Below are 25,033 nucleotides of genomic sequence, written 5' to 3'. Positions count from 1 at the left end.
AAAAGAAGAAATCTCTGGTCCTGGCAGATACTAAGCTAAGAGATGAAACCCAGAGTTTTGTTTCAGGGCAGCCAAGTGAATGCCCACAGATGCTTAGAGAAGAAACCACTGGCATCAGATGTTGAAAGCAACAGAACTGGTTACTAGGACCAACAGACACCAGTCATGTGCCTTGCCAGATTTCCCTTCCTTGAGCCAAGGTATCTTTCTCTGGATGCCTTAGTTTGGACATTTTCTCAGCATTAGAACTGTAAACTTGTGACTTATTAAATTCCCTATTTAAAAGCCATTCCATTTCTGGTATTTTGCATTCCAGCAACTTAGCAAACTAATACACCGCCCCCCCATACCTCCCTCTCTCCTTTCTTTCATTCTCTCTTTCTCCCTCTCTTCTGGCTGCCTTTAAGAGTATTCTTTATAGCACTATTTTTTTCCAGCCATATTCCTTGGTGTAGTTTTCTTTGTCTTTTGGGGTTTATTAGCCTTCTAGATCTGTGCATTAATGGATTTTCATGTAATTTGTAAAATTGTGGCCATTATGCCCTAAAGAATTTCTTCTGAACCACTTCCAGGATTCCAATTAAAATTGTTAGAACACTTAATATTTTTCCACAGGTCGGTGAGGCTCTATTAAACTTTTTCCAGTCTTTTTCTCACTTTGGATCATTTCTATGCTTCACTTTGTGTGGTTTCTGTGCCTTCAATATCACTACCTTTCCTTTTGTAGTGTCTAATCTGCTAAGACCACCCAGTAAAATTTCCCTTATAGATATTGTAGTTTCCATCTCTGCTGGTAACCATTTAATTCTTTTTTTATAACTTCCATGTTTTCATTAGGTTCATATTTTCCTTTAAATATTTGAGTATATGTATAATATTTGTAATGGCTCTTTTAGAGTTCTTGTCTATTAAGTACATCATCTGTGTTTCTAATATGTTTTTCCCCTTGGTTCTGTGTCACATTTTTCTGCTTCTTTGCATTAAAAAAAATAATTTTAAACATTGTGAATACTACATTGTTGATATTCTGGATGTTTTCCCCTTTAAATAGTGTTGAATTTTATTTTGGCTTACAGTTAAATACTTGAATATAAGCTTGTTTTTTTTTTTGAGGCTTGCTTTTCAACAATTGTTAGGTCATCTTTAAAACAGCCTTTACTCTAGGACTAATTCAGTCCCACTTCTAAGGTGGAATCCTCTGGTGGCCTCTCCTAAATTCAGCATGGGATCTCTCCACTCTGGCTGGATGGAATTTGAACTTCTTACACCCATGTTTGAGCTCTGGTAGTTTTCCAGCTTACAGTTCTCTTTTCTATGACTGGCCTCATGGAGCATTATCCTGTTCAATATCAGATTCAATGGGACCACTATGCATATGTCTGGCTCTCCTTCCATGTAGTTCTCCCTCCCCTAGCATTCTGCCCTGAAGAATCCCAGTTGCCTCATTCTCCTTAAACTTTAGCTCTCCTTCCTCAACTCACCATGACTGCTGTGTTCTACTTGAATTCCCCATCCTAAACCAAAGTCTAGAAATTGCCTCTAGGCAGAAAGCCAAGGTCATTGTTAGGCTCACTTTGTTTTTCCTTCTCTCAGGGATTATACAGTCCTGCACTGTTTGTTGTCTAGCATCTGAAGATAGTTTTTTTCTTATACTTTGTACAGTTTTCTGATTACCATCAGAGGGGAATTCTAGTTCCAGTTATTCCTTCTAGGTGGAAATGAGACTCTCTCTTTTTCTTTTTTTTGAAAGGAAAAAATAAAACCATCTTTATTTATAGACTACATGATGTCATGATGTTTTACATAAAAAATCCCAAGGAATCTATCAAAGAAAAGTTCTGAGAACTCATAAGTGAGCTCAGAAAGTTTACAAAATACACCACAAAATTGCGTCACTATATACTAGGAATGAACAATTCAGAATCAAATTTTTCTAAAGTACCCTTTACAATAATACTTCAAATATTAAATAGTTAAGTATTGAAATATAACAAAATATATGTAGGATCTGAATGTTGAAAACCAGAAAACACTGGTGAAAGAAGTCAAGGATGACAAATAAATGGGTATGTATGCCACGTTCATGAATTGGAAGTCTCAATATTGTTGACATGTCAATTCTACCCAAATTGATTTGAAGATGCAATATAATTTGAATAAAATTTTCAGCAAGATTTTTTTGGGTAGAAAGAAATTCACTGATTCTAAAAGTTATAGGGAAAAGCAAAATAATTGAAATAGACCAAATAATTTTAAAACGGAAGAACAAAGTTGGAGGACTTGGGAACCAACACAGTATAGTGCTGGTGAAAGGGGAGACACATAGATCAATGAAACAGAATTCAGAGCCCAGAAACACACCTGTACATGTATGGTCAATGATTTTTTTTCTTTTTCTTTTAAAATTGTATTGTGATAAATTGGTCAATTGATTTTTTTTATTCATCACATTGATCATTGTTTATAACATTTGCATCACTCCAGAAAAAGAAATAAAAAGAAAAAACTCATATAAACCATACCTCTTACCCCTCCCTATCATTGACCACTAGTATTTCCATCAACCTAATTTATTTTACCCCTTGTCCTCCCTACTATTTATTTATTTTATCCTCTTTTTTTTTTTTAACTCATTTGCCTATACCTGGATAAAAGGAGCATCAGACACAAGGTTTTCACAATCATACAGTCACAATCTAAAAGCTATATCTTTATACAATCATCTCCAGGAATCAAGGCTACTGGAACACAGCTTAACAGTTTCAGGTACTTCCCTCCAGCCACTCTATATACCATAAGCTAAAAAGGGATATCTATATAATGCATAAGAACAACCTCCAGGATAACCACTTAACTCTTTGAAATCTCTCAGCTACTGAAACTTTATCTCATTTCTCTCCTCCCGTTTTTGTCAAGAAGGCCCTCTCAAACCCTTGTTGCTGGATCCTGGCTCATCCCAGGATTTCTGTCCCACATTCAGGGAGATTTATACCCCTGGGGGTCATGTCCCATGCAGAGAGTGAGGGCAGTGAGTTTGCTTGCCATATTGGCTTAGAGAGAGAGAGAGAGGCCACATCTGAGCAACTGAAGAGGTTCTCCGGGGGTTGACTCTCAGGCCTAATTTTAGTAGGCTTAGCTTATATTTTGCGGGAATAAGTTTCATAGGGATGAACCTCAAGATTGAGGGCTCGACCTATTAATTTGGTTGTCTCCAATGCTTGCAAGAATATGAGAAATTCTCCAGATGGGGAAGTTGAGTATTTCCTCATTTTTCCCCAGGCCCCCAAGGAGGCTATGCAAATACTTCTTTATTCACTGCCCAGAATACTCTGGGATATATTTGGGTATCACACTAACCTGGACAAACCAACAAGATTTCATGCCCTATTCAAGATTCCATGTACTTATGGTGTTCATCTAGAGTAACTATACAAGTTGGATTAGGTAATGCACTGCCCAAAAGTAAATTTTGCACCAAATAAACATCTCTTCCTTTGGTCTCACACAGAAGCTGAAGTTTTATAATATGGACTATATCATCCTTTACCCTATATTCTGATATATCTTGGTCCTATCCAGATCAGTTTCATTCATATCTCTATTCGAAGTCTGATCCCTTTTTCAACTTTTTAAACAGTTCCTGTATGGGGTACTGCTGACTTTCATAGCTTCAGAGCTTCAACTCTGAGTCTCAGGTGTCACATAAATACCCAAAGTTTCTGGGAACACCCAGATTATATACAAACAGCTCAGTATCTCAGAATTTAGAAATAACAATTAAACAATTCTTGAATAAATGTGACTGCCGTAAGAGTTTACAATACAGAACCCTTTACAATAGGCTCCAACTTGATAATCCACGCTCTCGACGTCAGTTCACTAAGTTTTTATATTATAGAGACTCTCATTTTTAATAAATGTGTTTTTTTAAAGGGAAGTTGTAGGTTTATAGAAAAATCATGCCGAAACTACCTAATTCCATTTACTCTCTCTCTCTCACACATAGTTTCCTTATTATTAACACTTTGCATTAGTGTGGTACTTTTGTTACAATTGATGGCACAATATTATTATAATGATACGATTAACAGCAATCCATAGTTTACTGGGTACACTGTGTTATATAGTTCTATGACTTAAAAACTTTTTATTCTGGCAATATATATACAACCTAAAATTTCGACTACTTTCAAATATACAATTCAGTGGTATCAATTACATTCACAGTGTTATACTACCATCACCACCATCCATTACCAAAACTTTTCTATCTCCCCAAACAGATTCTCTGTACCGATTAAGCATTAACTCCCCGTTCCCTACCCTCACCCTGACCCCTGGTGACTTGTATTCTAGTTTCTGACCCTATGAATTTGCTTATTCTAATTATTTCATAACAATGACGTCATACTATATTTGTCCTTTTGTGTCTAGCTTATTTCACTTAACATGTTGTCTTCAAGTTTCACCCATGTTGTGCATATATAAAAGTTTCATTTTCTTTTACTGCTGAGCAATATCCCACTATGTGTATATACCACATATTTAATCCATTCATCTCTTGATGGATGCTTGGGTTGCTTCCATCTTTTGGCAATTGTGAATAATGCCACTATAAACATCAATGTGCAATGTTCAACAGCCATGGATGACTTGGGGGTATGTACCACCTGCTCATGAATGTTACATGTGTTCTCTGGTCCTATTTGAGCCTGATTTTGATGTATTGATGCCATCTTGTAAAGGATTACTGCAGTGCCCACCTGTCTTTATAACTTGGTGGGTCTGATAAACCCAGCTGCTGATGGGTTGTTTTGTCCATGTGGCTTTTGTCTTAATGTTAGGCACTTTATCTCTACCATGTCCCAGAAGCATGACAGAGGATTTTTTTTAAGCGTATTATTCTCTGCTGCAGATGTCATAGACTTGCCTTGAAACCCTAGAGGTCTAGGTTGTGATTCTCTTATTGAGGCATGCCATAAACTCCACATAGTGTCTTTTGTCACTGCAGATCCCTATAATACCATAGGATTCTGTTGAGTGATATGGTTCAAGCAACAGGGTTATTTGTATCCAAGCCTGGACCTGCTGCAGAGCACTTCCCTGATCTTGGCTCCACTCAAAGCTGGCAGCCTTTTTTGTCTTCCAGTATTTGAGTCTGAATGGTATACCTAACTGGGGAATAATATGCTGCCTTCAGAACAAAGGTACCTACCAGATGTTGTGCTTCCTTCTTAGTGCTAGGGGATAAGAGATACAATAATTCATCTTTTACTTTGGAGGGAATAACCTGTCATGCCCCAAACCACTGGATTTCCACAAAATTTAACTTTTTTGGTGGGCCTCTGAATCTTCATAGGGTTTATTCATCATTTTCAAGCAAGGGGGAGAGCTAGTGTTTAACAAGGAGGAGGGGGCAACTTGTGAACAGGTGAGGTACAGGAGAACCTGGGAGTACATGATTTTCAAGTACAGTTACTCAAATGTTGCATTCGATGCCCTCCACTTCTGCTCTTTCTCAATCAGGGTTCTAACTTTGGTGTAGCAGACCTGCTAGGGCTGGAAGTTCAAACTTCTCTGGAGCTCTGCAAATCTTATAATTAAGTCCAGGGCCTGCTCCCCAAGCTTTTCTGTCCTCTGGCTGCAGAGGATGACAGTCTCTTTATATACTGCCAAGAAAGTCCTTTGGTTTTCACACTTATCCTTTAGTTTCTTTCTTCAAAGTGTCTGTTGCCCCAACAACAACCATTCTATTACTTCTCAAATGTCTGATACACTGTACTCCCCCACCCCCTTGCATTCCTTTCCACTGACAAAACATACCAACGCGTGATAAGAATCACATTACGTACTAGTGGCTATCAGTGTTCCATTAGAGATGATATCATCATTATTGACACACTGGGGGTGATCAGTTCACAAATCCATTTAGTTTGCTTTCTTGATCACTCCCAGCATCAATTATTGTAAATCAGGTTTCCCAGGAAACAGTAGAGATTTGAATCCAGAAAGTTTATTGGGGAGTGATCTTAGGGACAACACCTGTGGGAGAGTGAAGGCAGCAGGACTGGGCATAGGGAGGTTAATCTGCAATGTATTCACAAAAAATTCTCAGCTGATTCCATGCCAAAAACTAGAGCCTGGATGCCATGCAAGATTTCCCTAATTGGGGCCAGGATAACTGGGCTGTTCTACTCCTGTATCAATTAGTTATTAGATGTGGACTGCCTCGAGGAAAATGGCATGAGTTTAAGTGAGGCAGCTCTTCTTAGATAAGGTTGTATGGGGTGCTTAGCTGCAAGCTGTCAGCCATCAACACTCCCAGTAGCTGGGGAAGTGAATGCTTCAATCCTGAAGGGTGGAGATTTGGGGAGTACACCACAGCATCACCAGCATATACTTCCTATTGTTTGAATCATTTACAATAAGAAAGTATTCATGTGTTTTGTGCAATAAGAAAATATTTAAAGGAAAAACAAATTAGAAATCATCCACAATCTTTCTACTCAGAATTAACCACTGTTATGGGTCCCTGGACCAGATAAGTCCTGAAATGCAGATGGTCCAGCCTTTTCAGATCATCAACTATTTCCATCCCTCTATTCCATATTATTAACAGCCCTTTCCAACATGAAAAAGTTAGAATGGCCATAGCCCAAATACCCCTAAAGAATGAGAGAAAGATGACAGGTGATGGCAGAGTTATACAGAGAAGGTTGTATTTAACAAATGAGTATGAGGGCTGAATGATTATATTGATATTTCTTTTAGTCTCCAGTATCTTAGAGAAGCTATCAATAAAAACTTAAAATTGTGGAATTGTAACCCATACCAAACTCTGAAATCTGTTCTACAATAACTGTTGCTATGTACTTTGAAATTTATTGCTTTTGAATATATAGGTTATTTTTCACAAAAAGAAAAAAAGAGAGAAGGAAGAATATAATGGAGGGGATAGGATTTAACAAATGGATATGGCTGCTAAATCATTATATTGATATTTCTTTTTGTTTCCAATGTCTTGGAGCAGCTAGAAGGAAAAATGAAAAATCATGGTACTGTAACCCATAATGTGCTGGTTTGAAAGGATGTATGTCCCCAAGAAAAGTCATGTTTTAATCTAAATCCCATTTCATAAAGGCACAATAATCCCTATTCAATACTGTATGTTTGAAACTGTAATCAGATCATCTCCCTGGAGATTTGATGTAATCAAGAGTGGTTGTTAAACTGGATTAGGTGACGACATGTCTACATCCATTTGGGTGGGTCTTGAGAAGTTTCTGGAGTCCTATAAAAGAGGAAGCATTTTGGAGAATGGAAGAGATTCTGAGAGAGCAGAGAACAATGCAGCCACAAGAAGCAGAGTCCACCAGCCAGTGACCTTTGGAGATGAAGATGGAAAATGCTTCCCAGGGAGTTTCATGAACACATAACAAACTTTAAAATCTGTTGTATAATTATCTGTTAAAATGTACTGGATAATTCATTGCTTTTTTGTATGTATGTTATTTTTCACAATAAAAAAACATTAAAAAAAGAGTTAACCATTATTAATATTTTGGTGTATGTCCTTTCAGAACTTCAAATTAAAAATTATATGCACAAACACACCTACGCAATTATATATACATATATAGATAATTTTATAAAAATGAGACCTCAGCCAGAACACCCGCTACCCGAGATCACGCCAACCAGTCCTTAGTAGACCTGCTCAAGGTGGACATTGGGACCCTCTGGTGCTGGCACCGAGTTGGAAAATTTCTAACAAAATATCTCAAGGTTGACTTCTGGAGAAGATGGCGGCTTAGTAAGGTGTGCACGTCTTAGTTCCTCCTCCAGAACAACTACTAAATAACTAGAAACAGTACAGAACAGCTCCCAGAGCCATGACAGAGACCAGACACACAGTGTACCCCAGTCTGGAATGGCTGGATCGGCTACGAGACTCCGCTGTGGTGAGGTCCCCGAGCAGTGCGCGCTTCCCCAGGCCGCAGTGGCTGGTGGCCGGCCCCCCTCCCTCCCTCCTTCCCGGTCCGGCTGAGAGACTTGGATCAGCGGTTCCCCAAGCCGCGGCGGACGGCAACCAGAGCCCCTCCCACACATGTGGCTTCCCGGGCTGGCTGGGAGCCTTGGATCAGCGATTCCCCAAGCCGCGGCGGCCGGCGACCGGAGCCCCTCCCACACACGTGGCATCATGGGCCGGCTGGGAGCCTCGGATCGGCGGTTCCCCAGGCCGCGGCGGACAGCGACCAGAGCCCCTCCCACATGCGTGGCTTCCCAGGCTGGCTGCAAGCCTCGGATCGGCGGTTCCCCAGGCCGCAGCGGCCGGTGACCGGAGCCCTTCCCACATGCGCGTCTTCCTGGGCCGGCTGGGAGCCTCGGATCGGCGGTTCCCCAGGCCGCGGTGGCTGGCAACCAGAGCCCCTCCCACACGTGCGGCTTCCCGGGCTGGCTGGGAGCCTCGGATCGGCGGTTCCCCAGGCCGCGGTGGCCGGCGACCAGAGCCCGTCCCACACGTGTGGCTTCCTGGGACGGCTGGGAGCCTCGGATCGGCAGTTCCCCAAGCCACGGCGGCCAGCGACTGGAGCCCCTCCCACACACGCGGTTTCCCGGGTCGGCTGGGAGCCTCCGATTGGCGGTTCCCCAAGCCATGGTGGCTGGCGCCACTCCCCCACAGGCGACTTCCTGGAGGGAAAGGAAAGAATCTCCAATAGTAGTAGAGACTGAGTCCAACCTAACACCAATAGTGGCATTAATGAACAACTTCTGACTACTAAAAATAGGCCCTCAGCTCAGGCAAAACTGATCAAGGCGGAAGTCGCCTATTGGGCTAACTGAAAAAGAGGAAAGGGGGTGAAACAGAGCCTTCTGCAGCTGTTTCTGCGGAGGCTTGGTTGCCTCTGGGCTCAGCTCTGGGATTACACAGGTTGCGACTGCCCCGAACGCAGAGACGGGCGGCTTTCAGGGCTCTCTACCACCTGAACCTTCCCCGCGGGACGGGTGAAACGCAACTCAGGTGGAATCCCTCCCTCAAGGAATTCAGATTCCAGGACTTCACAACTTGAAGCCATTCAAACCAACCTATAACCTTTCCTCTGTCTCCACCACACACCCAGGAGTGAGAGTCTTCCAAAGTAAAGGTGCCACAACATCTTTTGCTGGTGGGACCTGCAGACAGACAAGCACCACATACTGGGCAGGTTAAGAAAAACAGAGCCCAGAGACTTCACAGGAAAGTCTTGCAACCTGCTGGGTCCCACACTCAGGGAAATCTGATTAAATGCCCAGACGCCAGCAAAAAATAACAAATCACACCAGGAAAATTGAAGATATGGCCCAGTCAAAGGAACAAACCAATAGTTCAAATGAGATACAGGAGCTGAGACAACTAATTCTGAATATACGAACAGAAATGGAAAACCTTTTCAAAAACCAAATCAATAAATTGAGGGAGGACATGAAGAAGACATGGGCTGAACAAAAAGAAGAAATAGAAAGTCTGAAAAAACAAATCACAGAACTTATGGGATTGAAGGACAAACTAGAAAAGATGGGAAAAACAATGGATACCTACAATGGTAGATTTCAAGAGACAGAGGCTAGAATTAGTGAACTTGAGGATGGAACATCTGAATCCAAAAAGAAACAGAAACTATAGGGAAAAGAATGGAAAAATTTGTGAAGGGGATCAGGGAATTGAATGATAATATGAAGCGCACAAATATACATGTTGTGGGTGTCCCAGAAAGAGAAGAGAAGGGAAAAGGAGGAGAAAAACTAATGGAAGAAATTATCACTGAAAATTTCCCAACTCTTATGAAAGACCTAAAATTACAGATCCAAGAAGTGCAGCGCACCCCAAAGAGAATAGACCCAAATAGGCGTTCTCCAAGACACTTACTAGTTAGAATGTCAGAGGTCAAAGAGAAAGAGAGGATCTTGAAAGCAGCAAGGGAAAAACAATCCATCACATACAAGGGAAATCCAATAAGACTATGTGTAGATTTCTCAGCAGAAACCATGGAAGCTAGAAGACAGTGGGATGATATATTTAAATTACTAAAACAGAAAAACTGCCAACCAAGACTTCTATATCCAGCAAAATTGTCCTTCAAAAACGAGGGAGATTTTAAAACATTTTCAGACAAAAAGTCACTAAGAGAATTTGTGACCAAGAGACCAGCTCTGCAAGAAATACTAAAGGGAACACTAGAGTCAGATATGAAAAGACAGAAGAGAGAGGTATGGAGAAGAGTGTAGAAAGAAGGGAAATCAGATATGATATATATAATAGAAAAGGCAAAATGGTGGAGGAAAATATTATCCAAACAGTAATAACACTAAATGTTAATGGACTGAATTCCCCAATCAAAAGACATAGACTGGCAGAATGGATTAAAAAACAGGATCCTTCTATATGCTGTCTACAGGAAACACATCTTAGACCCAAAGATAAACATAGGTTGAAAGTGAAAGGTTGGGAAAAGATATTTCATGCAAATAACAACCAGAAAATAGCAGGAGTAGCTATACTAATATCCAACAAATTAGACTTCAAATGTAAAACAGTTAAAAGAGACAAAGAAGGATACTATCTACTAATAAAAGGAACAATTAAACAAGAAGACATAACAATCATAAATATTTACGCAATGAATCAGAATGCCCCAAAATATGCGAGGAATACACTGCAATTACTGAAAAGGGAAATAGACACATCTACCATATAGTTGGAGATTTCAATTCCCCACTCTCATCAATGGACAGAACATCTAGACAGAGGATCAATAATGAAACAGAGAATTTGAATATTACAATAAATGAGCTAGACTTAACAGACATTTATAAGACATTACACCCCACAACAGCAGGATACACCTTTTTCTCAAGTGCTCATGGATCATTCTCAAAGATAGACCATATGCTGGATCACAAAGCAAGTCTCAACAAATTTGAAAAGATTGAAATCATACACAACACTTTCTCGGATCATAAAGGAATGAAGTTGGAAATCAATAATAGGCAGAGTGCCAGAAAATTCACAAATATGTGGAGGCTCAACAACACACTCTTAAACAACCAGTGGGTCAAGGAAGAAATTGCAAGAGAAATTAGTAAATATCTCAAGGCGAATGAAAACGAAAACACAACATATCAAAACCTATGGGACGCAGCAAAGGCAGTGCTAAGAGGGAAATTTATTGCCCTAAATGCCTATATCAGAAAAGAAGAAAGGGCAAAAATTCGGGAATTAACTGTCCACTTGGAAGAACTGGAGAAAGAACAGCAAACTAACCCCAAAGTAAGCAAAAGGAAAGAAATAACAAAGATTAGAGCAGAAATAAATGAAATTGAGAACATGAAAACAATAGAGAAAATCAATAAGACCAGAAGTTGGTTCTATGAGAAAATCAACAAGATTGATGGGCCCTTAGCAAGATTGACAAAAAGAAGAAGAGAGAGGACGCAAATAAATAAGATCAGAAATGGAAGAGGAGACATAACCACTGACCTCACAGAAATAAAGGAGGTAATAACAGGATACTATGAACAACTTTACGCTAATAAATACAACAATGTAGATGAAATGGACAAGTTCCTAGAAAGGCATGAACAACCAATTTGACTCATAACATGTTTTCTCTTTTTTTTCTTTAGCGCATTTTAAAACAATTTTTCATTTGCCTAAAATACAACTGATGATATTTCTTTCTTCGTGAGGATTATGGTTTTGTAGAATACGATGATATGATTTTGAGGCAAGAGCTTACAAATAAACATTTTTCCTGACTGTAATGTTATGGTTTGATTTCAAAAGGATAAAACACATAAGCTGGGTTTTAAGTAATCTATGTTGTTCTTCAGGGTGGAATTCAGTGATTAATCCCTGTCTCTTAGTTGATGAACACTTTTAAAGATCAAAGGATAATTTGTTAGTCACTTAGAAAATATGACAGCTTAGTTAGAGCCTGGGCAGCTCTGAACTGTTCAGAAGTTCCAAAGTCACCTTATCAGATTTTGAACTCGAGAAAAATGACGTTGTTTAATTATCTCAAGAAAAATTACCTTCCTACATTCTCTTCAGACAATGACATAATTTTCATTGCTAGATATCCGTGTGAAGGGGTTTTATCCAAAATATTACAGTGAAGCTTTCATGACGGTTTTGCAGCATATTTATATGTTGGTGTTTACATTTCTAAGAATTAGGTTGTCTAAATTTTCTTACATAAAAATGGATAAATGTTTGAAATTTAATTAGTTCTCTAATTATATATTCTTAAATCTTATATGCTCTTCCAGCACACTGTAGAGTTGTACTCATATAATAATTTAATATTCATCTTTCCAAGTATAAGTTCATAGAAAAGGCTGTGTGTCTTTTGCCTAAAACTATCTCTACTTCCTAGAGCAGTGTTCAGCACTCAGCGTATATTCATTGTCTAACAAATATCAGAGTGATAAAAAGTGGGTTGAAATCTTTTCAGCATTTGTCAGTGAAATATATGATGGAAAGCTTAAACTTTGAAACTGTAAATAAGTATTCAGTATTTGTGGGTCAGAGACTGCCTTTTCAATAGCTTCTGCACTAGGTTTTCCAAGTAACTGCTAATAAATAGTACCCATTAAGTTTGCCTTCCTCCAAGGTACACAGCTCTCCATTATGTTTTTCTTCTGGTCCTTCACTTACATTTATTTGTCTCTTCTACCAGACTGCTAGCATCTTTAGGGCTAGGGGTTGGTATTCCCAGAATATCAGTAAGGACTTAAGAAAATATTTCTAGATGGACTGACTGAATGATAACTCTCCTCCAACAGTCTGTCATTAGTATAAATGCCTTATTGAGTAAATTTTACATACAGGGAATTATTAAACAAGAGCTCCAGTTTGCTTTAAATACTTTTTCCTTTGGTGGAGGGAAAAAATTATTAAAGCCTTAGTATATTATAAAAATGTTATATATTTGTAAATTAGTAGCCAAAACAGTGTTCAAATAAGTATTAATTGTCTTTTACAGACTATTCTTACAGGATGACTCGTGCCATGCATTCTGCTGTGTTTTTCCTTACGTTTTTGCCTGTTTTTTGTATCTGGTTTTCCATTTCTCTCATTAATTCTGTGAACTCCTCTCTTCTGTGAATAACTTTTGGGGGTAAGTCATTGCATTTTTGCTGTCAGACTCATTGTTTGTTCTTCTGAAAACTACATTTCTCAGTTCCCTTGCCAACTGGATTCTAGCTAGATTTAGGTAATGGGAGGTGTTGGCAGGAATTTGGAGGGTAGGAAGCCAGGGAAGTTCTTCTCTCTGTTGCAGGGGCAGTTTCCAGTAGTGGCTGCATCTCCTTCATGGTTCAAAATTCCCCTCCCCCTTTGGTCCCAGGTTTTTTTGCCTAACCCCTTGCCAGAAGCATTCTACTTCCCTTACAGTTGACAGTTTGGTGTGTATCCTTTTAGTCTTTCATCTATGTTTATTAAAACAGTTATCTCTCTATATAATATCTGTATGTAGAAACTACTGTTTTCTTTTTACAAATATGGATACAATTTGCATTCTACATCTTGCTCTTTAAAAATTTCACAATATGTTGTGATAGCTACTGCCAAATTACTTTATAAAACATTCAACCAATCTACAGTGCTGTCAACAATATGTAAGAATCCTTATTTCTCCATCTATGCCAGCTTTGTATGTAACTTTCTCTTGCCAATGTTAGATGAAAAAATGGGGCCTTGTTTCATTTAAAAAAATTAACAGTGATATAGGCCATCTTTCCATATGTTCACTGGTTTCTGTTCTTTGGAAAATTGCTTTTTGACAAGCATTACTAATTTTTAAAATTAATCAGTATATTTTTTCTTACTGATTTGTAGAGGCTTGTGCTGGTTGGAAATTATGTATGTACCCTAGAAAAGCCATGTTTTAATCGTAATCCCATTTTGTAAAGGTATCCGTTTCTTCTAATCCCTATTCAGTATTGTATGTTTGAAACTGTAAATAGATCATCTCCCAGGAGATGTGATTTAATCAAGGATGGTTGTTAAGCTGGATTAGGTAGAGGCGTGTCTCCACCCATTTGGGTGGGTCTTGATTAGTTTCTGAAGTACTATAAAAGAGGAAACATTTTGGAGAATGAAGGGGATTCAGAGAGCTGAGCAGAACAACCTAGCCATGAGAAACAAAGTCCACCAGCCAGCAACCTTTGGAGATGAAGAAGGAACATGCCTCCCAGGGAGCTTCATGAAACTGGAAGCCAGGAGAAGAAGCTAGTAGATGATGCTGTGCTCGCCATGTGCCCTTCCAGATGAGAGAGCAACTCTGACCATATTCACCATGTGCCTTTCCAGATGAGAGAGAAACTCCGACTGTGTTCACCATGTGCGTTCTCACTTGAGAAAGAAACCCTGAACTTCATTGGCCTTCTTGAACCAAGGTATCTTTCCCTGGATACCTTAGATTGGACATTTCCATAGACTTGCTTTAATTGGGACATTTTCTTGGCCTTAGAACTGTAAATTACCAACTTATTAAATTTCCCTTTTCAAAAGCCATTCCATTTCTGGTGTATTGCATTCTGGCAGCTAGCAAACTAGAACAAGGCTCTTTGAATATTAGGTTTATTACCCATTTGTCTGTTATATAGGTTAAAAATATTTTTTTCCAATTTATCTTTTCACTTTGTGATGGGATCTTTTGCCATCATCAAATCTGTTGACCATTACCTTTATGGCTTCTAAATTTGGAGTCATGTTTTGAAAAGTTCTTTCCATCCCATGATTCAAAAAATATTCTTCTATATTCTCTTTCAATATTTTATAGTGTTTTGTGTGTTTATATCTTCATTCTTAAATCATCTTTATTCATTCATGGTCATCAGAAAAATTGCATCTTTGTGTCATATTTATCATATATGGTCTTAGAATTGGAAGGAACTTCAGAGGTCATGAGACCTCAGTCTTTAATTGTAATTGTGAGTTTCTGTAGAAAGGAAGGTTTTAACCTGGCCTTCAAGGCTCTATTGATTCATCCCAACTTTTCTACTGGTTTTCACAGGTGAAAAGGTCCTTTGTCAAAGGTACCAGTGACTTCACAACCTCAGAACTGTTGAACAGAAGCCTAGCCTCTTCCCTCCTGGTCTCTCCAGTTTTATCTCCTTCTGTTCTTGCACATACACCCTTTACTCTATTTACTAAATCTGATTTTGCCTGGAATTTTACTGCACCCATGCCTTTGCTCAGACTGTACTCACTGCTGTGCACACCCTTTATTCTACCTGTCCTTTAAGGCCTAACTTGAATGTTTCAATTCCCCATGAAGTCTTCCTTAATTTCTCAAGTTCACCTGAACTCTCACTCCTATCCACCCACTCCTCGGGCATTCAGTGTGCTACCTAGGGTACTCATAATTTTTTAAGTACCATTATATCCTGTATATCTGTCTAATTCCCTCATTGGACCTTCTTGAGAGCATTTTTACAGTCCCATGGTGCCTAGCACATGGTAGGATTTAGTTAATGGTGGATGGCTAAATGAATGAAAGGTTGTAGAGTTGGTTATTTGTCTTTCTTGTTTATTTCTGTTCTGAAATACACCAAAGTATGAAGGGAGGAAGAAAGAAGAGGGACAGAGGGTGGGATGCAACCTGGTGTTCCTTAGGTTGGAGTGCAGCAGATGTGCAGGCTGCTGTACAGGTGCACTGGGAAGGGAAGACACAGGGCAGGGACAGCACAGGACTGGCATCCTGTTCAATCTCTTCTAGCCCCAGATGAGTCACCACTGGAATTCACATGTGATAACTAACAAGAGTGAGTCACTCCTAGAAAGATGAAGAAATGTTTGTTTTCCCAGAGAAATGTCCCCACTTCCCTTCTGTTTCTCAGGGATGGGTGACCTCTTTGGGGGTTTGTGTGCCTGTGTGTGTTGGGGGGGTGGGGAATAAGGCAGCTGCTCAGGGAAGGGTACTCAGCAACTAGTCCTTACTTAAAGCAAGAGGGCAAGGAAGAAAAAATACTTGGATCAGGAGACCTAGATTGACAGGGACTCTAAGGAAGTCTCTATCTGATGGGGGAAGCTTGTCCCTGGTTTCAAGGATTCTAACTCTGATAGGCCCAGCGCTTCCAGGCACTATAGCTTGCTTACTTACTTCCTACTTCTCTGCCACAACTTAAAAAAAAATCTTTCCCTGCTTCCTTTTACATGTTCTAAATGTCAGTGTTCTAAAGGGCACTATCCTCAGAAATTTTGATTAATCTTCTTTCCTATTCTTCCAGCCAAACCTGGAGGAATTTGACTCAAGTCAAAAACCTTAAAATCATCCTTGATTCCTCTCATTTCCTCACACCCTACACTCAATCGGTGAGCAAATTATTATAGCTCTACATTTAAAAATGTACCCAGAACCTGACTATTTCTGATCATCTTGTTACTGCTACCATCTAGTCCAAGGCATTATCATCTCTTACCCGGATTACTGCAATAACCTCTTAAATTGTCTTTCTGCTTCTACCCTGCTTGCCTCTACTATTCTCATTGTGGCTTGGCTACAGTGGTCCTGTTAAAAAGTTAGATCATATCCCTCCTCTGCTCAAAACTCTACTGGCTTTCCAGTTCACTCAAAATTAAAGCCAAAGTCCTTACAATGATCTACAAGGCTCTAAATGATTCAGCCCTCTTACCTCTCTGATATCTTCTACTACACTCCTCTTTGCTCAGTTCATTCCAGTCACACTGAGCTTCTTACTCACTGTTCCTAGAACACAGGAGATGAGCTTCCACCTCCTGGTTTCCACACAGGATTCGCTGCTAAGTCATTGTGCATCCCTTCGCGATCCAAGGCCCCTGGGTTCTCAGCTTTGGCTGTCTTTCCAACCCATACGCCTTACGCTGCGGGTGACTCCCTCCGTCTGTCCCTTAGCTCAGCAGAGTTCACTTAACCCAATTGTAACGCCCTAGGCTGCAGGGGAAGTTCAGTGAAGGAGGAGAGGCCAATTACGTCACTGTCGGCCCCTCCCATTGGCCTGGGCCGGTGGAGCGTGGCGCCATGACGTCAGACGCCCGAAGGGGCGGAGCGGTGTGGGGAAAGAGGAGGGAAGTAGGACTTCAACATGGCGGCTGCGGTCCTGGCGTTGGTCACGGTGACGGCCTGGCCTGGGGCAGGCAGAGTTGGAGGTGGTGGCGTTCGCTCTCCCTAGGTGTCATCAGGAGCTCAGCGGGTCCGAGCCTGGGCGGCCGGCAGGCGCCAGCACTTTTCGGTTTCCGGGACAGCGGCAGCAGCGGCGGTTCAGGTGAGGGGGGCCTCTTTCTGTGGGAAGGGGTAGAGAGGGGCGGGGTTGGGGGTGGGGAGCCGGTGTTGAGAAACACTTTGGCTAGGGAATCTGTAGAAGGGGCCGGAGGTCAGGCGGGTTAAAAACAGCCAGAGCTGGGGCCTGAGATAGGTGATTTGGGTTGGATTCTGGGAGAACAGTCTGAGTGAGAGAATTGTAGTTGAAGTGGCGGAGGGCAGATGTGTTGCGGGAAAATGAGTTCGGATTAAGGGGACTAATATCCCACGTAAGATAGGTGCCGTAGACAGCCTGACTGGGGTGAGACCCGGTTAGGAGCTAGTTGAAGGATGTCGGGGCGGGGGGGGGGGGGGCGCCTGGATTTTTGTAACGAAGGTGAGTGTGATGAGGGAGTTGTGAGCTGGGAGCGTGAGAAGCAAATTTACTTCTTCCTGAGGCGATGAGATTAGGGAGAAAGAATGGACTCCAGACTTTGGCTGAGGAAGTTGAAGGGTATCTTTTGCATCTGTTTTTCTCCAGGTGTATATATATCTTGCTTTTTTGGTGTGTTTCATAAGTGAATACTTACCTGTAGTGTCACACCTGGGTTTCTAAAGCAGCCCTTCATCTTTCTTGTGGAAAGTCGAGTTATAGTGAAGTTTATTTGATCTACTGTACCAGTGATCTGTGACTTTTAGTGGTGTTTCCAGACTAGGCTCTTAAAAGTATGGCTGGGTTTAAAAATACATTTTAAATTAAACTGAAATAAAAAGTTGAGTTTGCAAGCTCAAAGCCAGTGTTGCAAAGTCGTATTTGGTAATTGAGTCGACTCAATTAAATATATTCTGTCCTAACCCCACTTACTAGTGCTTCTTCTCTTTCCTCAATTCTAATGATTAGCTTTGAGAATTTGGATACATAAGATGAATGTTTCCCTTTTGGATTTTGTCAGATTTGGTGATGGGAAAAACAGGACACTTACTCTTTAATGATAGATAGCACCTACTAGTTAACTTCCTAACCTAAACTGAAAGTTTCTCTGTTATCTTAAATCAAAATACATGAAATGCCCAAAGCCTGAAAGAATTACGTTGTCTGCATTCATTTATTTTCTTTAAATGGAATTTTATAAATTAAATTTTTGTTTATAGTCTGTCTTCTTCGTTTATTGTGCTACTTATTCATTCAAAGTTTATTGAGAGCCTACTGTGGGTTGCATTAGTAAGAGCCTTTGTAATTATGGAAATGGGAAAATTAATATTTCTTCAGTATTTAGTCTTTAGTGAGGATCTCTATCACTGCACAGCAGGTCGGTGAATAACTTATTAATCTATTATGGAAAAAATAAAGTGATATTTTAGAAATGAAGAGCAAAGGAAAAAAGCTAACATATGTGAATATAAGAATTTCTCTTTTGTTTAGTATTTAATACTTTTTACCTCAAAGTGATGTATTGTGTGTATCTGAAGTATTTTTTTTTCATTTTGATTTTGAAGAAGACATTCAAGTATCCTGATGAGATAATATTAGTTCTGTAGACAGTTCTCATTATTGGTAGCTGTTAGATCACCCTTCTTTGATAATATCACCTTATCATGTACTTTTTTCTTTTATCCTTTTCTTGACTATGATAAGGTATTTAAAATGAGGACCCCAGAAGTTTGTTCAGTGGTTAAAATTCTTTGAGTGTTTTCAGCATTATAGCAGAGTGCAAAATGCCAGTATTATAAAATTTCCCTGTTCTTTATATTGTTGAATGTGTTGCAGTTTTTCAAATATATTCATTGTAAGTTTAAACTTTTTTCCAATGAGTAACCAAAAAAAAAGAAATACCATCATCAGTTTGTCATTAATCAGTCAGTTCTCTTTAGACTGTCTTTCCCAAGAAATGCAAAAGGTAGAATGCCATACCTTAAAATAGTAAATAAAAAGAAATACCATCATCAATTTGTCATTAATCAGGCAGTTCTCTTTAGACCGTCTTTCCCAAGAAATGCAAAAGGTAGAATGCCGTACCTTAAAATAGTAAATAAAATTTTTCTTAGAGTTAAAAAGACCTTGAGTTGAAAGAAGGTTAGAAATCACCTAGGTTTAGTTTCCACATAGTATGGAAACTCCTGCTTCTGTAACTCAAGGACAAGTGATGAAAATCCATCCTCTCTTACACAATCTAATTTCTAATTTCTTAGAGAAGCTAGAGAAAGAAGCAGGGTATCTATTTTCTATAGGGTTCTGGTTCCTGTAATATGGGAGCATAATCTGAATGTAAGAGTAATACATATTTTCCTATGAATTGAAGGTTATAATATCAAGCTTTAGAAATTTTATGTGAGGGTAGCAAGATTTTTATAAAGGAAAAGATACTGACACTGAACATTTACTAATGAGCCAGGCATTGTTAAGCATATGACATAATCTCACTTAATTCTTACAATTTGATTATGTAGATCTGTTTTGGTATGCATGCTTTTCATGTATTGAGGAAATTGAGGATTAGAGAAAAGTTGACAAGGTTACAGCTGTTAAGGTACAGTCTAGATTTGAACTCAGATCTCTTCATCCCCAATGCCCATACTGTCTCTGTGACACAATTTTGCCCATCTTAAGTGGTCGTTCCAATTGCTGTAAAGTAAGAGATAAGCATTTGTTTTAAAGTAATGCTCTTTTAAACTATTTGCTCTCATTGGAGTAGTAGTATAAATAGTTTATTAAAATTTTAGTCACTTATGACATCAGCAGTCTAGGAGGAAACAAACAACCGAATATTTTGTACTTCACAAAATAATTGGATAATCTAGACAAGAGACTGAAAGTTTTCTTTCTTTAAATTTTTTATTAGTGAATTAGCTTGGACCCAGTTCATTAAGAGCCAGAACTTGTATTTGGCGGTAATCTGCATGTGTTCGAAATGCTGGGTTGGTGATTATCGGTTGCTTACTGCTTGCTAAACACTTCCCATGTTTGAGTCACTTAATTGGCTCATGGTAATTGTGAATCTTGTGGTTTCTGAGTCAAACACCAGGAGTATGTATTTCGGTTGCTTCACTTCCTCCCCAACACTAGATACTGTCAGACTTTTACATTTCTTTTTTCAATCTAGTGGGTTTGAAATGGCATCTACTGAGTTTTTATTAGAATTTCCCTAATTTTGGCATCTTCTCATGGGTTCATTGCCAATTGTACTTTGGTGAAGTGTGTATTCAGGTTCTTTGCCTAGTTTTGTTTTGGGTTCTCTTTTTCTGATTGATTTCTTTATATGTTCTGGATACTAGTTATTTGTTAATTTATGGATTGCAAATATCCTTTCCCCAGTTTGTGACTTGTCTTTTCTTTCTTTATAGTCTCTTGGTGAGAAAAGTCCTTAATTTTAAGAAACTGAATTTTTTCAGTTTTTTTCTTTTATGTGTTGGATTTTTTAATATTATATTTAGGAAATCCTAAATATTAGAAAAATAAACTTTAATTTTTGGGGTAGTTTTAGATTTTAACAGAAATATTGCAAAAATAGTACAGAGTTCCCACACACCCCACATCCTCTTTTCCCTATTAATAACATCTCACATTAGTATGGTGCCTTTGTTCAATTAATGAACCAAAATTGATACATTATTATTAATTAAGGTTCATATTTATTCAGATTTTATTAGTTGTTCCCTCCAAATTTTATTATGAGAATTTGTAAATACACAGAAATAAATATACAGTCAATACACATATATACCCATCTACCACCTAGATTCTTCAGTTCTCAACATTTTTTGCTCTCTCAGATCTCTTATATTAATTATCTTTTAATTTTTGTGCTAATAATATATACATCCTAAAGTTTCCCCTTTTAACCACATTCACCTCTGTAGGTCAGTGCTATTGATTACACTCACAATAATGTGTTACCATCACCACCATCCATTTCCATCAACCTAAATAGAAATTTTGTACAGGGTAAGCATCAACTCCCCATTCTCTAACCCCGGTCTATCTCCTGGTAACTTATATTCTATATTCTGACTTTCTGAGTTTGCTTATTACAATTAGTTCGTAAAAGTAAGGGTGTACAATGTTGGTCCTTTCGTGTCTGGCTTACATCACTCCATATAATGTCCTCAAGTTTCATCCATGTTGCTGCATGCATCAGAACTTCATTCCTTTTTATGGCTAAATAATACTCCATTGTATGTATGTACCACATTTTGTTTATCCATTCATTTGTAGATGAACATTTGGTCTGCTTCCGTCTTTTGGCAATTGTGAATAATGCTGCTGTGAACATCAGAGTGCAAATGTTGTGTTCCTGCTTTCAGTTCTTTTGAGTATATTCCTAGTAACAGGATTGCTGAATCATATGGCAGTTCTGTACTTAACTTCATGAAGAACTGCCAAACTGCCTTCCAAAGTGGCTGCACCATTCTGCATTCCCACCAGCAGTGAATAAGTGTTCCTATTTCTCCACATCTTCTTCAATACTTGTAGGTTTTTTTTGTTTTTTTTTGATAATGGCTATTCTAGTAGGTGTGAAATTATCTCATTATGGCTTTGATTTGCATTTCCCTAATAGCTAGTGATGTTGAGCATCTTTTCATGTGCTTTTTAGCCATTTGTATTTCCTCTTTGGAAAAATGTTTAGTCACGTTTTTTGCCCATTTTTTAATTGGGTTGCTTGTCATTTTATTGTTGAGTTGTAGGATTTCTTATATATTCTGGATATTAAACCCTTATTGAATATGTGGGCTCCAACTATTTTCTCCCGTTGAGTAGACTATCCTTTCACCTTTTTGACAAAGTCCTTTGAAGCACAGAAATATTCAGTTTTGAGGAGATCTCATTTTTCTATTTTTTTTTTTTGTTGCTTGTGCTTTAGATGTCAAGTCTAAGAAAGCATCACCTATCACATGATCTTGAAGGATGATTCCCTACATTTTCTTCTGGGAGGTTTATGGTCCTTGAGGCTCTTATTTTTATGTCTTTGATACATTTTGAATTAATTTTTGTATAAGGTGAAGAGAAGGGTCCACTTTCATTTGTTTGGATATGGATATCCAATTTTCCTAGCACCATTTGTTGAAGAGACTGTTCTGTACCATTTGAGTGGACTTGGCTGCTTTGTTGAAAATCAATTGACCGTAAATGCATAGGTCTATTTCTGTATTCTCAATTTGATTCCATTGATAAATAAGTCTGTCTTTCTGCCAATGCCGCACTGTTTTGATCACTGTAGCTTTGCAGTTCATCCAAGGTGTACAATCAAGGGCTCTCAGTATAATCACACAGTTGTGCTTTCATCACTGCAACCAATTTTAGAACATTTTCATTGCTCCAAAAAGGGAAAAAAACATACTTCTTATATCCTCTTGTAATTGACACTGAGCATTGGTCTGGTACCTTTGTTATAAATGATGGAAGAATATTAAAATATTACTGTTAACTTATAGTTCATAATTTGCATTAGGTGTATTTTCCCCCTATTTTTAACACCTTGTGATAGGGACATACATTTGTTCTAGTTTTGGAAGAGCAATCTAATATTTGTGCTATTAACCAACTTTGTCATTGTTCTAGTTTGCTAACTGCCAGAATGTAATATACCAGAAACAGAATGACTTTTAAAAAGGGGAATTTAATCAGTTGCTAGTTTACAGTTCTAAGGCCGAGAAAATGTCCCAGTTAAAACAAGTCTATAGAAATGTCCAATCAAAGGCATCCATCCAGGGAAAGATTCCTTGGTTTAAGAAGGCCGATGAAGTTCAGCGTTTCTCTCTCAAGTGAAAAGGCAGATGGTGAACACAGTCAGGGCTTCTCTCTCAGCTGTAAGGGCACATGGCAATCATGGTGTCGTCTGCTAGCTTTCTCTCCTGGCTTCCGGTTTCATGAAGCTCCCCTGGAAGTGTTTTGCTTCTTCATCTCCAAAGGTCACTGGCTTGTGACCTTTGGTCTCTGCTTCATGGTGCTGCAGTATTCCCTGCTCTCTCCGAATCTCCTTCCTCCAAAATGTTTCCTCTTTTGTAGGACTCCAGAAACTTATCAAATGGGTGGAGACATGCCATCACCTAATCCAGTTTAACGTCACTCTTGATTTAATCACATCTCCAGGGAGATGATCTGATTACAGTTTCAAGCATACAGTATTGAATAGGGATTATTCTGCCTTTACAAAATGGGATTTAGATTAAAACATGGCTTTTCTAGGGGACATACATCCTTTCAAACCAGTATAGTCATCCTCAACAGAGTTTATGATGTTACACGGTCCTATGTTTCAGCCTCTGACTTTCCATCTAGTGACATACACAACCCTAAACATCCACTTTCAACCATAATGACACTCAAAATTCAGTACTGTTAATTACACTCCCAATAATGTGCTCTATCACGTCTATCCATTCCTAAATATTTACAATCAACCTTATTAAAAATTCTGCACAAATTAAACCTCAGCTCCCTATTCTCTTCCCTGTTCTATTTTATGGTAACTTATATTCTAGATATTAATTCCATGAATTTGTTCATTACATTTAGTTCATATTAATGCAATCATATAATATTTGCCCTTATGCTTCTGTTACTTCACTCAGTATAACGACTTCATGGTTCATCCATATTGTTGCATGCATTAGGACTTCCTACTTCTTATAACTGAATTGGGTTGTTTTCATTCTTTGGCAATTGTGAATAATGCCACTATGAACATTGATATGCATCACATCCCTGCTTTCGATTCTTAGTGGAATTACTGGATCATACGGCAGTTCTATACTTAGCTTCTTGAAGAAACTCCCAAACTGTCTTCCACAGTGGTTGTATCATTTTACATTTCCACCAGCATGAATACATGTTCTGTTTCTCTAAATCCTCCCCAACACTTGCAGTTTTCTGCTTGTTTACTAGTGGCCGTTCTAGTAGGTGTGATATGATATCTCATTGTGGCTTTGACTTGCATTTTCCTAATAGCTAGTGATGTTGAGCATCTTTTCATGTGCTTTTTTAGTCATTTGTATTTCCTCTTTGGAAAAATATTTATTCAAGTCCTCTGCCCATTTTTTAAAAAAATGCAATTTTGTTGCAATATATTATATATTCACATACCATTTAATCATCCAAATTGTATAATCAGTGGTTCATAGTATCATTATATAGCTGTGCATTCATCATCACAATGGATTTTTGAACATTTTCGTTACTCCAAAAAAAAAAAGAATAAAAGTGAGAGAGAACACCTAAAATATCCCATACCCCATTCCTACCCTATTATTTGTTTATTTTTTCTCTTACTCATCTCTTCATACACTGGATAAAGGAAGTGTCAGTCACAAGGTTTTTGCAGTCAACATGGTCATACCTTAAAAGCTCTATAGTTACTCTGTCCTTTTCAGGAATCATGCCTATTGGATTACAGTTCAACAGTTTCAGGTATTTCCCCCTCCCTATTCCAAAACACCATAAGCTGAAAACGAATATCACTACTACATAAGATAACCTCCAGAATGACCTCTTGACTCTTTGACATATCTCAACCATGAAAGCTTTATTTCATTTTTCTTTACCATTTTTCTCAAGAAGTACTTCTCAATCCCGTGATACTAGGGCCAGGCTCATCCCTGGGGTTCATGCCCTACATTGCAGGAGGATTTCCACCCCTGGGATCCATGTCCTACATAGGGCCAGTATGTCCAATATAGGGGCAAGGTATCCCGTGTAGGGGGAGCTTTTTTTCAGTTTGGTTGTATGTCTTTTTATTGTTTAGGATTTCTTTTTATATTCATGATATTGAACT

General features: G+C 38.8%; 1 protein-coding gene across 3 annotated transcripts in view; it reads left to right on the top strand.

Annotated features, from left to right (window-relative positions):
• UBAP1 (ubiquitin associated protein 1) overlaps nt 1-25,033 on the top strand; it is a 172,761-nt gene that overhangs the window by 63,199 nt on the left and 84,529 nt on the right. The window contains exon 1 of one of the 3 annotated variants that reach the window (XM_077147916.1): nt 17,108-17,289. The exons of the other annotated variants lie outside the window; for them this stretch is intronic. The gene's annotated coding sequence lies outside the window, so the exon portion shown is untranslated. Of the gene's footprint in view, nt 1-17,107; nt 17,290-25,033 lie in introns of those variants that run through there. 3 annotated transcript variants of the gene reach the window in all.

This window comes from Tamandua tetradactyla, chromosome 2 (assembly GCF_023851605.1).
Source record: "Tamandua tetradactyla isolate mTamTet1 chromosome 2, mTamTet1.pri, whole genome shotgun sequence".
In the NCBI taxonomy this organism is placed as follows: Eukaryota; Metazoa; Chordata; class Mammalia; order Pilosa; family Myrmecophagidae; genus Tamandua; species Tamandua tetradactyla.
Note: the sequence above shows the minus strand (reverse complement) of the source record. Positions and strands in the feature narration are given on the sequence as shown.